Genomic DNA, 13,372 nt, shown 5'->3' on the forward strand with positions numbered 1-13,372 from the left:
GAAGCATTCTCATAAAACCACTGTCTAAGATTCTATTGATTTAGCACTTCAGATATGTAGCAAGTCTTAATAATAGAGTGGTGAAACTGTGAAGTTCACTGCCACACAGGGCTGCGGAGACCAAGTCAGTGAGTGTCTTTGAGATAGATATTGATCAATCAATATCTGGGTAAAGAAGCTTCTTACTAATACCCTGTTGGATTTATTAGCAAGTACTCTGGGGGCGGCACAATGGCTCAGTAGTTAGCACTGCTACCTCACAGCACTAGGAACCCAGGTTCGATTCCAGCCTCAGGCTCATGGTGTGGACATTGCACGTTCTCCCCATGTCTGTGTCAGTTTCCTCCGGTTTCCTCCCACAGTCCAAAGATGTGCAGGTTAGGTGAATTGGCCATGCTAAATTGCCCGTAGTGATAAGTGCATTAGTCGGAGGGAAATGAGTCTGGGTGGGATATTCTTCAGAGGGTTGGTGTGGACTTGTTGGGCCGAAGAAAGGGCCTGTTTCCTACACTGTCGGGAATCTAATCTATAATTATGGGCCACAATTCAGGTCTCTCACACAAGAGGAGTTAATGTGTGACGCGGCATTGCCTCAGAATAAAGGGGCACCAATTTAAGACTGAGATGAGGAATTTACTCTCTCAGCGGGTTGAGAGTCTATGGAATTTTTTCCACTTTGGAGGCAGAATCATTGCATACATTTAAGACAAAAACAGAAATTGTTGGAAAAGCTCAACAGGTCTGACAGCATCTACTGACAGAAATCAGAGTTAATGTCTTGGGTGATTCTTTCCACAGATCTGCAGAGCTTTTCCAGCAATTTCTATTTTTGTCTTTTATTTACAGCATCTGCAGTTCTTTTGCTTTTTATTGCAAATATTTTGGTCTGATATAGACTCTTGATCTGTTGGGGAAATCAAGGAATATTGGGAAATGGTACAAAGTGATCATGAAGAATGTTGGATCAACCTCATATTGAATGGTGGAGCAGGATCGAGGGACTGAATGGCCTTCTCCTGTTACTATGGCCTTATGATCAATGGCCTTAGATGTTGTACAAGGTAAAGGTTCTGAGGGGCTTAACGTTCATGTTATATTGGCTTTTGATGGAGGCACAAGGAAACCACTCAAACTTTTGGAAGGAGCAGATGTATCTGGACCAGTTCCCTCAAGTTCCAGCAATTCTGTCTAACTAAATGTAGTCCCACATATTGCTATCATAAAACCATCAGTTGTTGGAGCACAATTAGGCATTTCAACCCCATTCTCTAGCCTTCTCCCCGTGACCTTTGATCCCCCTACTAATCAAGAACCTACCTTATGTCATGCAACAAATCGTACTATCAAAGAACTGTGCCTCTTCTGTACATACTCAATGATGGTGATAATCACTCGATGACAAATGGAGGATCAATGGTAGAGAACTACATCAAATGATCCTCATCCAACACCAAGGGCTGGCAGAGGTGTCAAATACCACAAAGTACTAGATTAGATTCCCAACAGTGTGGGAACAGGCCCTTCGGCCCAACAAGTTCACATTGACCCGCCGAAGCACAACCCACCCAGACCCATTCCCCTACATTTACCCCTTCACCCAACACTAGGGGCAATTTAGCATGGCCAATTCACCTAACCCGCACATTTTTGGACTGTGGGAGGAAACCGGAGCACCCGGAGGGAACCCACACAGACACAGGGAGAATGTGCAAACTCCACACAGTCAGTCGCCTCAGGCGGGAATTGAACCCGGGTCTCTGGCGCTGTGAGGCAGCAGTGCTAACCACTGTGCCACCGTGCCGCCCACAAATTACTAGTTGTGGTAATTTGGGGAAATACCACAAGTGGATTTTTTTTTTACATTTACCCCATCATAAAATGTTTACAACATAGGCAAAGGCCCTTCAGCTAACTGTCTACACTGATCGTTAAGCATCTCTCTGTTCTAGCCTCATTTTCCAGCACTTGATCTGTAGTCCCATATGCAATGGCATTTCAAGTGCTTGTCTAAATACTTCTTAAATGTCTTGAGGGTTACTGCTTCTATTATCCTTTCAAGCAGTGAATTCTAGATTCCCACGACCCTCTTGTTAAAAACAGTTCTTCCACAATCCTCTCTATACCTCTTGCTCCTTCACCTGAAACTATGCCCAAACCCACCCCCTCACCCTCAGTATTGATCCCTCTACTAATGGGAAAATATTTCTTCCTATCTACCTTACCTATACCCCTCAATATTTTGTAAAACCTCAAATCAGGTCCCCTTAAGCCTTCTCTGCTCTAAAGAAAACAAGAGCTGAAAATGTGTTGCTGGAAAAGCGCAGCAGGTCAGATAGCATCCAAGGAGCAGGAGAATCGACGTTTCGGGCATGAGCCCTTCTTCAGGAATCTCTAAAGAAAACAACCCCAGCCTATCTAACCTCTTAACAGCTGAAACACTCCAGCCCAGGCAACAGCTTCATGAATCTCATATAAACCTCTCTCTTGAGGAATAACATCCTCCCTATCATGTCGTAACCAGACCTGCACACAGCATTCCAGCTTCAACCTAACTGATGTGATATACAATTCCATCCTAACCTCCTTGCTCTTGTAATCAAGGCTAATAAAGTTAAAACTCACACAACACCAGGTTATAGTCCAACAGGTTTATTGGAATGTACAAGCTTTTGGAATGCTGCTCCATCAACAGGCAGCTAGTGGAGCAGAACCATTTATCTTTTACTGTAAATTCTGTGTCCTATGACTCTGCCCCACTAGGTACCTGATGAAAAAGTAGCACTCTGAAAGCTTGTACTTTCCAATAAACCTGCTGGATTATAACCTGTGTTGTTAAGTTTTAACTTTGTCCACCCGAGTCCGACACCGGCACCTCCACATCTTGGTTAATAAAGACAAGTATACCTTATACTTCCTTAACCACTTTATCTACCTGCCCTGCTGCCTTTGAGGATCTACGGACATGCACACCAAGGTCTCTCAGATCCTCTGTACTTCCCAGGGTCTTCCCATCTGTCATGTACCCACTGGCTTTGCTGGCCTTCCCAAAACGCATCACCTCACATTTTTCATGGTTAAATATCAAATCCTTTTACAGTTTAAAAAAATAAATTCTAATTTGTCACCTTTCAGATCTAGAGTAAACTGCTGCTGCCAATTCAATCTTTCCTGATCTATATAACCTGGGATTGGCTTTATGAATCCATTTCACAACTTCTCCAGCTTGTTAACATTCCTGTTTGGAGATCAGATCGGTTTGCAATAACCTGGGTGTGGTCTGACCAAGGTTCTATACAAGTTGACCATAACTGCTCTGCTTTTCACTTCTATCCCTTTTGGAAATGAACCCCCTTGCTTTCTCTGTGTTTTTGTTGAATGGTCTTATTACCCAGTGTTACAAATTTTAATGATGTGTTTCTGCTGCCCCCAATCCCACAACTTCTTAATCTCATACAGATACTTCTCCCCGCTAAGGAGCATGAGGTTCACTATTGTTTCCACCAAACATTACCACCTTATATTTGTTAACTACTTTTTGCTTGAAGCATTACTTTCTGACCTACTCACTAATTTTTGGGGCTGTTCTCATTGGAGAAGAGAAGGTTTAGGGGAGATTTGATAGAGGTGTATAAGATGATTAGGGGTTTAGATAGGGTCGACACTGAGAACCTTTTACCGCTAATGGAGTCAGGTGTTACTAGGGGACACAGCTTTAAATTAAGGGGTGGTAGGTATAGGACAGATGTTAGGGGTAGATTCTTTACACAGCGGGTTGTGAGTTCATGGAATGCCCTGCCAGTAGCAGTGGTGAACTCTCCTTCTTTATGGTCATTTAAGCGGGCATTGGATAGGCATTTGGAAGTTATTGGGCTAGTGTAGGTTAGGTAGGATTCGGTCGGCGCAACATCGAGGGCCGAAGGGCCTGTACTGCGCTGTATCTTTCTATGTTCTATGTTCTATGTTCTAATTATCTACTCCTCCTGAGCTCCATTCCACAAGAACTGAGAGCAAGAGGAGACCATTCGGCCCCATGAACCTGCACTGCATTTGGATAAGAGCGTGGTTACTGCTGTAGTGGTGCCAGTTCCACTTTCTAGGCTCACCCCCATACGCCCAACACCCCAAAATTCACTTGTCAATCAAGAAATCCAACTCAACTTTACTATCAAGAGAATAGCAGCAAGTGAGCTGAGCATTCAAGGAGCCAGGGAGGATGCGATGGGTCAAATGGCCACCATCTGTGTTGTAACAACTCTGTAAGTGCACTCAGTGACTGAGTCTGCCTTGGTCTCTGGGGACAAAAGGACGACTTTCCCTTTGAACTACAAAGCATGTCGCTGCATGAGCTCCACACGTGGGAGTCTTTGTCATGAACAGATGGAGCAGGTTCACTTGGGGGGGGGGGGGGGGGGGGGGGGGGGGGGGAGGGCGGTAGGGGAGATAATTAGAGGCAGATTTGTCTACAAATTAACAAGCCCCCCCCCCAACAAGGAGAAAAAACTCATCTCCATCTTAAAATAAGAGACACTACTGAGTGTCCTCAAGTCCCCCACAAGGAGGCATTCACTGTAAAAGTACCCCCGAAATTGTACATTCCATCCTTGGCTCATTATTACTCCTACAACAGTAGCAAAGATAATCAGGAGCTACTGCCCATTGATTAAGATAGTACAACCCCAATGAAGCATTACTTTACAACTGACACCAAACGGTTTTTGATTAATTTGTTAATGGAATATGGGTGCCATTGGCTAGGCCAGCATTTATTGGGACCACTTTGGGTTTCGTAACAATGGACAGTTACATTATCATCGGGGGTTGGTTTACTGCATAGATGGTTTGCAATGCAGACAGATGCCAACAGCATGGATTCAACTCCTACACCAGCTGAGGTTACTACGAAGCACTCTCCTTCTCAATGGGGACAAGGAGAAACTTCTTCAGCCAGAGAGCCCTGAATCTATGGAGTTGACTGCCACAGAAGGCTGTGGAGGTCAGGTCACTGAGAGTATTTAAGATTGAGATAGATAGGTTCTTGACTATCAAGGGGATTAAGGGTTACGGGGAGAAAGTGGGAGAATAGGGTTGAGAAACTTATTCACCGCCAAATTCTAGCCCGACGCCTGGGGGAGGAATGCTTCATCTTCCGCCTTGGAATCCTCCAACCACACGGGACCAATGTTGATTTCACCAGTTCCCTCATCTCCCCTCCCCCCACTTCATCCCAGATCTGACCTTCCACCTCAGCACCGCCCTCTTGACCTGTCCTACGTGTCCATCTTCCTTCACACCCATCCAGTCAACCCTCCCCACCGACCTATCACCATCACCCGCCCCCCGCATCTGCATCCACCTATCACATTCCCAAATACCTTCCCCCATCCCAAACCCCTTCCATCTATCTCTCACCCCACCTTGGCCCCCTCTTCTCACCCCCCCTCCCCACCACATTCCTGATGAAGGGCTTATGCCTGAAACGTCAACCCTTCTGCTCCTTGGATGCTGCCTGACCTGCTGTGCTTTTCCAGCACCACACTCTTTGACTGAGAAAAGTATCAGCCACGAATGAATGGTCAAGCAGACTCGATGGGCTGAATGGCCTAACTTCTGCTCTTCTGTCTTATAGTCAACCTCTCTCCTCCCCTGAGGTGTGGTGACCCTCAGGTTAAACCACCACCGTTTGTCTCTCTGTAATCAGGGAGCAATCCTATCAATGGTGACTTTCATTTATCATGAGGTCAGGTTGCATTCTATATTCTTGGCAGAATTCAACGATCAGGCAGCATCCAAGGAACAGGAGATTCGACGTTTCGGGCATAAGCCCTTCTTCAGGAATGTGGTGGGGAGGGGGGGAGAGAAGGGGGGGGCAAGGTGGGGTGAGAGATTCCTGAAGAAAGGCTTATGCCCGAAACGTCGACTCTCCTGCTCCTTGGATGCTGCCTGACCTGCTGCGCTTTTCCAGCAACACATTTTCTGCTCTGATCTCCAGCATCTGCAGTCCTCACTTTCACCTTGAAGAATTCAACGATCACAATGTGCCATGGTGGGATTTGACCCTAGGTCCCCTAAACATTAACCTGGGGGTGGGGGGAGGGGGGTCTACAATACTCGCTCAGTGACATAATTCTGCCACCACCTCCTTGTTCTAGAACTGGAACAAATTTGGGGGCGATCTGGCTGGAGGTTGGGTCACAATGAAGCCTCATGGGGTGATACTGGAGGGAGCCCACAGGGTCCACCAGGAACTGGAGGTCTCTCTCGGAACCTCCCCCAACCCCCCCACCCTTCAAATGTTCGGCTGCAGGTTCAACGGGTGGGAGGTTCCAAAAGTAAGCGACAAGAGACTGCAAGGAGACCGATGTTAGCAGCTGGAAGCAGATGGGTGAACCCGGAGACAAACAGCTCGGTCCAGAGGACCAGTTTCTACACAGCTTGCAACAAACTGAAGGAAGACTTCCTTGATCCCGTGTCTGATCCTGATTTCCTGAGTCTTCATCGCCTGAAGCGTTTTAAAATGATAATTAAGTCTGCAGAGGGACAGGGCAACATCTGAAGGAAAAAGCGAGTGCACCGAAAATTGCGCTTAACCCAAAAGTCTAACCTTCCTCGCAATCCATCACATCACCGTTTCTTGAGCTGAAAAAGCACTTGCTCAAATATTAACCTTATGAAGCCTTTTAAATTCAGTTTAAATTCAGTAGCCTTCCAACTTCTGCTGATTTTAAGAATCCTCCCCCTCCCCAAGAAAAAAATAACCTTTAAAATCACATCTTTCCAAATAGCGTGCAAAATGACATGTTGTTTGATACGACTCTGGACCAGCTCAAGAGATCGCGGGAAACGGGCAGAAATGGATTTGGAAGCTAACCACTTGCATTTCCAAATTGGTTCCACCGGCTCCTCGGAACCTGTCCCTGCGCCTCAACACCCTCTCCCACCTCCCCCCCACCCCACAGGCAGAAACTCTCAGCTTCACAAAAAGAGACTGTCAGGCACGAGTTCATGTCCTGCAAACTTGTAATTAACCTTTCGACGGTGCAGAACGCAAAAACATATTGCTTTAACACAAACAAACTACACCAAATGGTTTGGTTGCAAAAACTACGTGTCACTGGCTCCCCTTCTCAACCAGACACTAAGTAGAAGTGACTACTCCCTCTGCTGGGACCCTGTGAAATATCCAACTCTCCGGATTAGTTCATGCGCTCTGAGAAATTTCTGGGAATGAACAAATACAAAGGCAACAAAACATTGAGAACATTGAGCCAAGCACCAGGAATGCAAATTATTCAAAAGCATTTTTTTTTGGTTTGTAGTTTTACACCGTGGGCGGCACGGTGGCACAGTGGTTAGCACTGCTGCCTCACAGCACCTGAGACCCGGGTTCAATTCCCGACTCAGGTGACTGACTGTGTGGAGTTTGCACGTTCTCCCCGTGTCTGCGTGGGTTTCCTCCGGGTGCTCCGGTTTCCTCCCACAGTCCAAAGATGTGCAGGTCAGGTGAATTGGCCATGCTAAATTGCCCGTAGTGTTAGGTAAGGGGTAAATGTAGGGGTATGGGTGGGTTTCGCTTCGGCGGGTCGGTGTGGACTTGTTGGGCCGAAGGGCCTGTTTCCACACTGTAAGTCTAATCTAATCTAATAAACTTCCTAAAATGCTCTCTTCTTTAAAACTTTTGGTTGCTCTGCAGTTCATCCAGGGAATGAGTTTCCTGTTCACTGCCTACAACTCGGGAGTGTGATGGAGTACTCCCCAGTTGCCTGGATGGGTGCAGTTCCAATAACACTCGAGAGCCTTGCAGGACAAAGTAGCCTGCTTGACTGGCACCCAGCCAGTGAATGGGTGCAAACATTCAACCCCTCCACCACCATACATCCACAAACATTCAACCCCTCCACCACCATACATCCGCAAACATTCAACCCCTCCACCACCATACATCTGCAAACATTCAACCCCTCCACCACCATACATCCGCAAACATTCACCCCCTCCACCACCATACATCCGCAAACATTCAACCCCTCCACCACCATACATCCACAAACATTCACCCCCTCCACCACCATACATCCGCAAACATTCAACCCCTCCACCACCATACATCCGCAAACATTCAACCCCTCCACCACCATACATCCGCAAACATTCAACCCCTCCACCACCATACATCCGCAAACATTCAACCCCTCCACCACCATACATCCGCAAACATTCAACCCCTCCACCACCATACATCCGCAAACATTCAACCCCTCCACCACCATACATCCGCAAACATTCAACCCCTCCACCACCATACATCCACAAACATTCAACCCCTTCACCACCACACATCCGCAAACATTCAACCCCTTCACCACCATACATCTGCAAACATTCAACCCCTCTATCACCAATGCTCAGTAGCAGCAGTGTGTACCATCTACAAGACGCACTGCAGACATTCAACTAGGATTCTTAGGCAACATTTTCTGTCTAAATTCACACGGCCAGTAATCCATGGAAACACCATCACCTGCAAATTCCCCTCCAAGCCGCTTACTATTCTGCCTTGGAAATAGGTCACTGTTCATTCACTGTCGCTGGGTCAAAATTCTGACAGTCCCTCCTTAATGGTATTGTGGGGGTCTACCTACAGCACATGGACTGTAACAGCTCACTACCACCTTCTCAAGGACAACTAGGGATGGACGATAAATACTGGCCCAGTCATCAATGTTGTGAATGAAATTTTTAAAAATTGTAATGTCAGGGTATTGTGAAATAGACCAAATGTCAGATTTTACTCTGCTAACCGTTAGAAATGATCAGTTCGGCAGCATTCTAAGTGTCAATTGAAAACAAAGTTTAATGGTGGGTCATTCTGAAGGAGTATCACCAGTCTCAAAATGTTAACTGCTTTCACTCCACAGATGATAGCAGCCCTGAAGAGTTTCTCCAGCAATTTCTGTTTATATTTATTATAGATTTCCAGTGTCTGCAGTCCTTCATTTTATCTGTAAAAGTGGGAAACTGCTGTTGCATCATAAGAACAACCTATAAAATCCCACTGTTTTACCTTGTTCTGTTAACTATTATGATGGAGCAAGTGTTTTTACCCCTCTTGCACACCCAATCGTTCAAATGCCAGAATTTTTTGGGGGGACTCAAACGTTATCCACAGAAACTGCCAGACCCCTGTTGAATTTCTCCCACATTTTCTGGTTTAATTCCAGATCTCCGGCTGTAGTTTGGATTATTTTGTATTCTCTCACGGGAAACATGACAGCATTTATTTTCCATCTTGAATTACAGCTAAGGGACTTTGCGGTGGGTCAGGAGTCACGTGTAGGCCAGACCAGGTAAGGAGCGCAGATTTCCTTCCCTAAAGCCATTTGATGGGTATTTACAACAGCCAATTGTTACATGGTGATCATCAGAACAGCTGCAATTCTAGATCTTTGTTTTACTGAATTCAATGGAACCCACATCGTGGGAACATTAGCCTGAGGCTCTGGGTTACTAGCCCAGAGATTTTTACCACTAACCACCAAACTTCTGCCTTCTCTTCTGGAAATTAAAATGCGCTTTTGGCACAGTTTTTTTACATTAGACACCAGCTTGGAAGAGAAGTAGCCCATCATTTCAAAACTGATTGTTACCAAGATGACTTCATTCACATGAAAAGGTTCAGATTTACAAATAATGCCTTACATTTGCTCAAAACATGTTGCAAACTCGCCTCTTTCTTTGAAACCTTTACCAATGGATGCACAAATCTCTAAGAGAGATTTTATCTGAGGAAGAAAAAAAAGCCTCTATCACCATCAATTAGCTGTGATGCTCCATATCTCTTTAATGTAAAAGGCTACCTCACCTCCCTCGACTAAACCTTCTGGAATCCCAAGAATGCCATGGGAGACAAATTCATGGGAATTCCAGGCAGTTTGCGTTTGGCCAGGTTACTGGAGGGGAGCACAAGATTAAAAAACGATTTCGGTCAGTCCCGGAAATGAGTAAGACACAGGCATTTTTTTTTCACAGGAGGTGTATTGTAATTCTTGGAAGAAAAAAATCTGTCCCTTTCCACCCCCCAACACACATACACACACACAAAGGTGACTCGGGGATGAATGGCTGAAGACTTGCAGCTCCGATTTTTCCACGGTTTCAGAGTTTAGTCCTGATCATCAAGTGTGGAACTGAGTCAAAACGCGTAAACCACCCCGGTAAATGACAAACACACATTTGCCTGAAGCAAGTTTAACCTTGCTTTCTTTCGCACGGGAATCGAGAGGATTAAGCATTCAGATTGCAATTAAAACACCCATTGGCATACATTTTGTTTCTGAGTAGGAGGACGGGTATACCACAGAAGGTTTTATTCCCCCCATTTCCCCCTCCCCACCCCCATTCCCTCTCCCCACCCCCAAACAACAAACATTGCTTCAGGTCTTCAGGAGATCTCTTAATAGAAGTTTTAAATTGACTATATTCATGCACATGGCCCACGGTTCCCTTTCCCTTTTGAACCACTTATTCCTTACAAACTAGCAAACTCATCTAGGGAGAGCATAAACCCTCCTGCAGAACTTCAAATCGCTTGAAATTTCACTTTGCAAAACTAGCATAAGGGTGGTTCCATTGCTGGCTAAAAGTCATTGGCAATTGCCACCTAATACCCTATAGGGGGGAGTTAAAACCAAAGTGCAATGCTTTTGAAGCAGGTATTCCTTCCCCCTCCCAACCTACAAAAAAAATTTGAGGAATAGTACTTGAAGTATATGCACACAACTGGTCTGCAAGTGAATACAAGCTTTAGGAAGCATCTACCCTGGCCCCGTCCACCGCTTACGTTCGCTTTGAATCAACTCTGCAAGTTGCCCCCAGTGAAAACACAGAAAAACCGCGCCACAAGCAATTAAACTCCCGACACACACACAATCCCGCTGATCCCTTCGGCGGAAAAGAGGGCGAGAGAGTTCTGTGCAAGACTCAATCTGAATCAGGCGAATTAAACTTTGAAAGCTGGATATCCACGCTGACTGTAATCAACTGTGTACATCAATGACAAAACATCTGAGCACTCTTGTCTAAGTTAGAGACCACGCACTGGTGCATTTAGCAGTAAAGGGGAGCTAGGAGCAAATTAAACAACATTTTAAACCAAAAATAAAGTTCCCCTTTAAAAAAACTCAACAAAACATTTTATTTTAAAACAGACCAAATCGTAAGAAAATGCATGGATTTATTTCACATACACTATCGCAAATAATGCATGCAAATATTGAATTAATCGAGATCTACAACATGCATTAATTATTACTAAAATAGCCATAAACTGTGGTGATAACAACGAGCCAAAAATACTTCACTCAACACCAGGTGATAAAAATTGTAATTTTTCATTCAACTTTTTGCATTTGAAACTCATTCACTTGTATCCTACCAAAACAAAACCACTATCCAGCTTGCAGCGACCATAAACATCAATACTGGCGATTGGCTTTTTAAAGGTAAGAAAGAAAGACAGGGCTGACATGATGTAAACACATCTTTAAAAGACAAACAAATCGACCTGAGTGAGTGATACACACACACACACACACAAACTCAGTTTGTGATTACAGAGGATATAAGCAACATCTTCAAACAGTTGCATCTCCCATCCTAAACAGTCAGGAATGCCGCCGATTAAAAATCATCCCTTTCCTTATTTTTTTTTGCAAAATGAGAATTACCATCAGCATCAAATTAAAGAACGCACCGATCTGACCTTAAGTTTGCACAGCCTGGAAAAATTCCACTAAGTCCAGCAACAAGCGGAGACGCCGCAGCTCCAAGTGAGAAAAAGGAGAGAGAGAGAGAGGAGGGAGGGAGGGAGGGTTGGTGGGAGGCTGGGGAGAAAGGAAGGTTGTGTGTGGGGGGGGGGGGGGGGGGGGAGATCTCCGTATAAAATGTAGAAAATATGAATCAGTTCCTCACTCGATGATCACTGCGCTCAATTCACTGTACTGCGGTCATCATTGAGTCTACAGGCGTTTAACTCTCTCTATTCACACTCACACACTCGCTGCCAAATGCATAACATAGTTATGGTATTAAAGCATAGTTTAAAAAGCAGTTGTAGCAGAGGTTCCCCGCCCCCTGCACCGCCCTTGATTGACATTTCGTGGGCAAAAATAGAGATCTGGATTCAAATTGGTATTTGGAAGTTACTAACTGGGGCCCTTAAAGGGGAAATACACATATGACCTCTTCAAGTGGCAATGTCCAATGGTGTTCCGTTTTAAAAGGGTAACACTGCAGTTTGATTATAAAATAAATCGCTTGCGAGCATTTTTTAAACCCCTAAGCCGGTGTGAGATGGTGCAATTGTCACATCTGTCCCAACGGTTCATGCGTTCTTTTTTCTATAGAGAGAGATTTCCTGCTTTGAAAATGAAGGGACAGGCCCACCAGCCCACCTTCCTCTCCCAAAGATAGAGCCCCTTCACTGCATCTCCTCCAATCGCCAACTCGTGGTTGAGTTTTTAGACGGGGGCGGGGGTGTCTTTTGCTCTTTGCAAACACATCGAGTCATAGAATCGTTCAGCACAGAAACGGAACCTTCGGTCCAACTTATCCGTGCTGATCAAACTTTCCTGGTCATGTGCCTGTCTAAACGTCTTTTCAATGTTGTAACTGTACCTGCATCTACCATTCTATCTGTGTGCATCGTGTCTTGGCACGGTAACTGCTGTGCTCAGGACTATAAGAAATACTGAAAGTTGTGGACACAGCCCAGAACATCACGCAAACCAATCATTGACCCCACCTACACTTCTTCCTGCCTCAGGAAGGCAGCCAACATCATCAAAGACCCCTCCCATCCTGGTTATACTCTCTTCCAATCCCTTCTGTTAGGTGGAAGATGCAAAAGCTTACTCACACACACAGCAACGGATTCAAGAACACCTTCTTGTCCCTTGTTATTGGACTTCTGAGTGGACCTCTCAAATTTCAAACCCCGTGTTGATCTTCCTTTTAGTGTACATCCTGTGCAGCAGTGACTTTGTGTTCCTTGCTCTGTTCAATCACCCGAAGATTTTTGTTTGCTAAGATCTGCCTGTACTGCTTGCAAAACAAAACTTTTCACTATACTTAGGTACATGTGACAACATTAAATCAGATCAAATCAAATCAAAATTCCTCCGTCAGTTCATTCCACATGCACACCATCCTCTGTGTGAAAAGGTTGCCCCTCAGGTCCCTTTTAAATCTTTCTCCTCTTGCCTTGAACGTATACCCATTAATATTGACCTTCCCTACCCTGGGGAAAAGACCTTATCCACAATTCACTTTATCCATGCCCCTCATGATTATATAAACTCTATAAGGTCATCCGTCA

General features: G+C 45.1%; 1 protein-coding gene across 4 annotated transcripts in view; it reads right to left on the reverse strand.

Moving 5' to 3' along the window:
- Positions 1-12,043, reverse strand: part of LOC132822240 (high mobility group protein HMGI-C-like) — a 230,093-nt gene extending 218,050 nt beyond the window's left edge. For 2 of the 4 annotated variants that reach the window (XM_060835362.1, XM_060835359.1), the window contains exon 1: positions 11,759-11,821. The gene's annotated coding sequence lies outside the window, so the exon portion shown is untranslated. Of the gene's footprint in view, positions 1-11,723; positions 11,822-11,967 lie in introns of those variants that run through there. The other 2 variants (XM_060835360.1, XM_060835361.1) reach the window with 2 other exon arrangements.
- Positions 12,044-13,372: the final 1,329 nt, after the last annotated feature.

This window comes from Hemiscyllium ocellatum, chromosome 14 (genome assembly GCF_020745735.1).
Source record: "Hemiscyllium ocellatum isolate sHemOce1 chromosome 14, sHemOce1.pat.X.cur, whole genome shotgun sequence".
Taxonomy (NCBI): Eukaryota; Metazoa; Chordata; class Chondrichthyes; order Orectolobiformes; family Hemiscylliidae; genus Hemiscyllium; species Hemiscyllium ocellatum.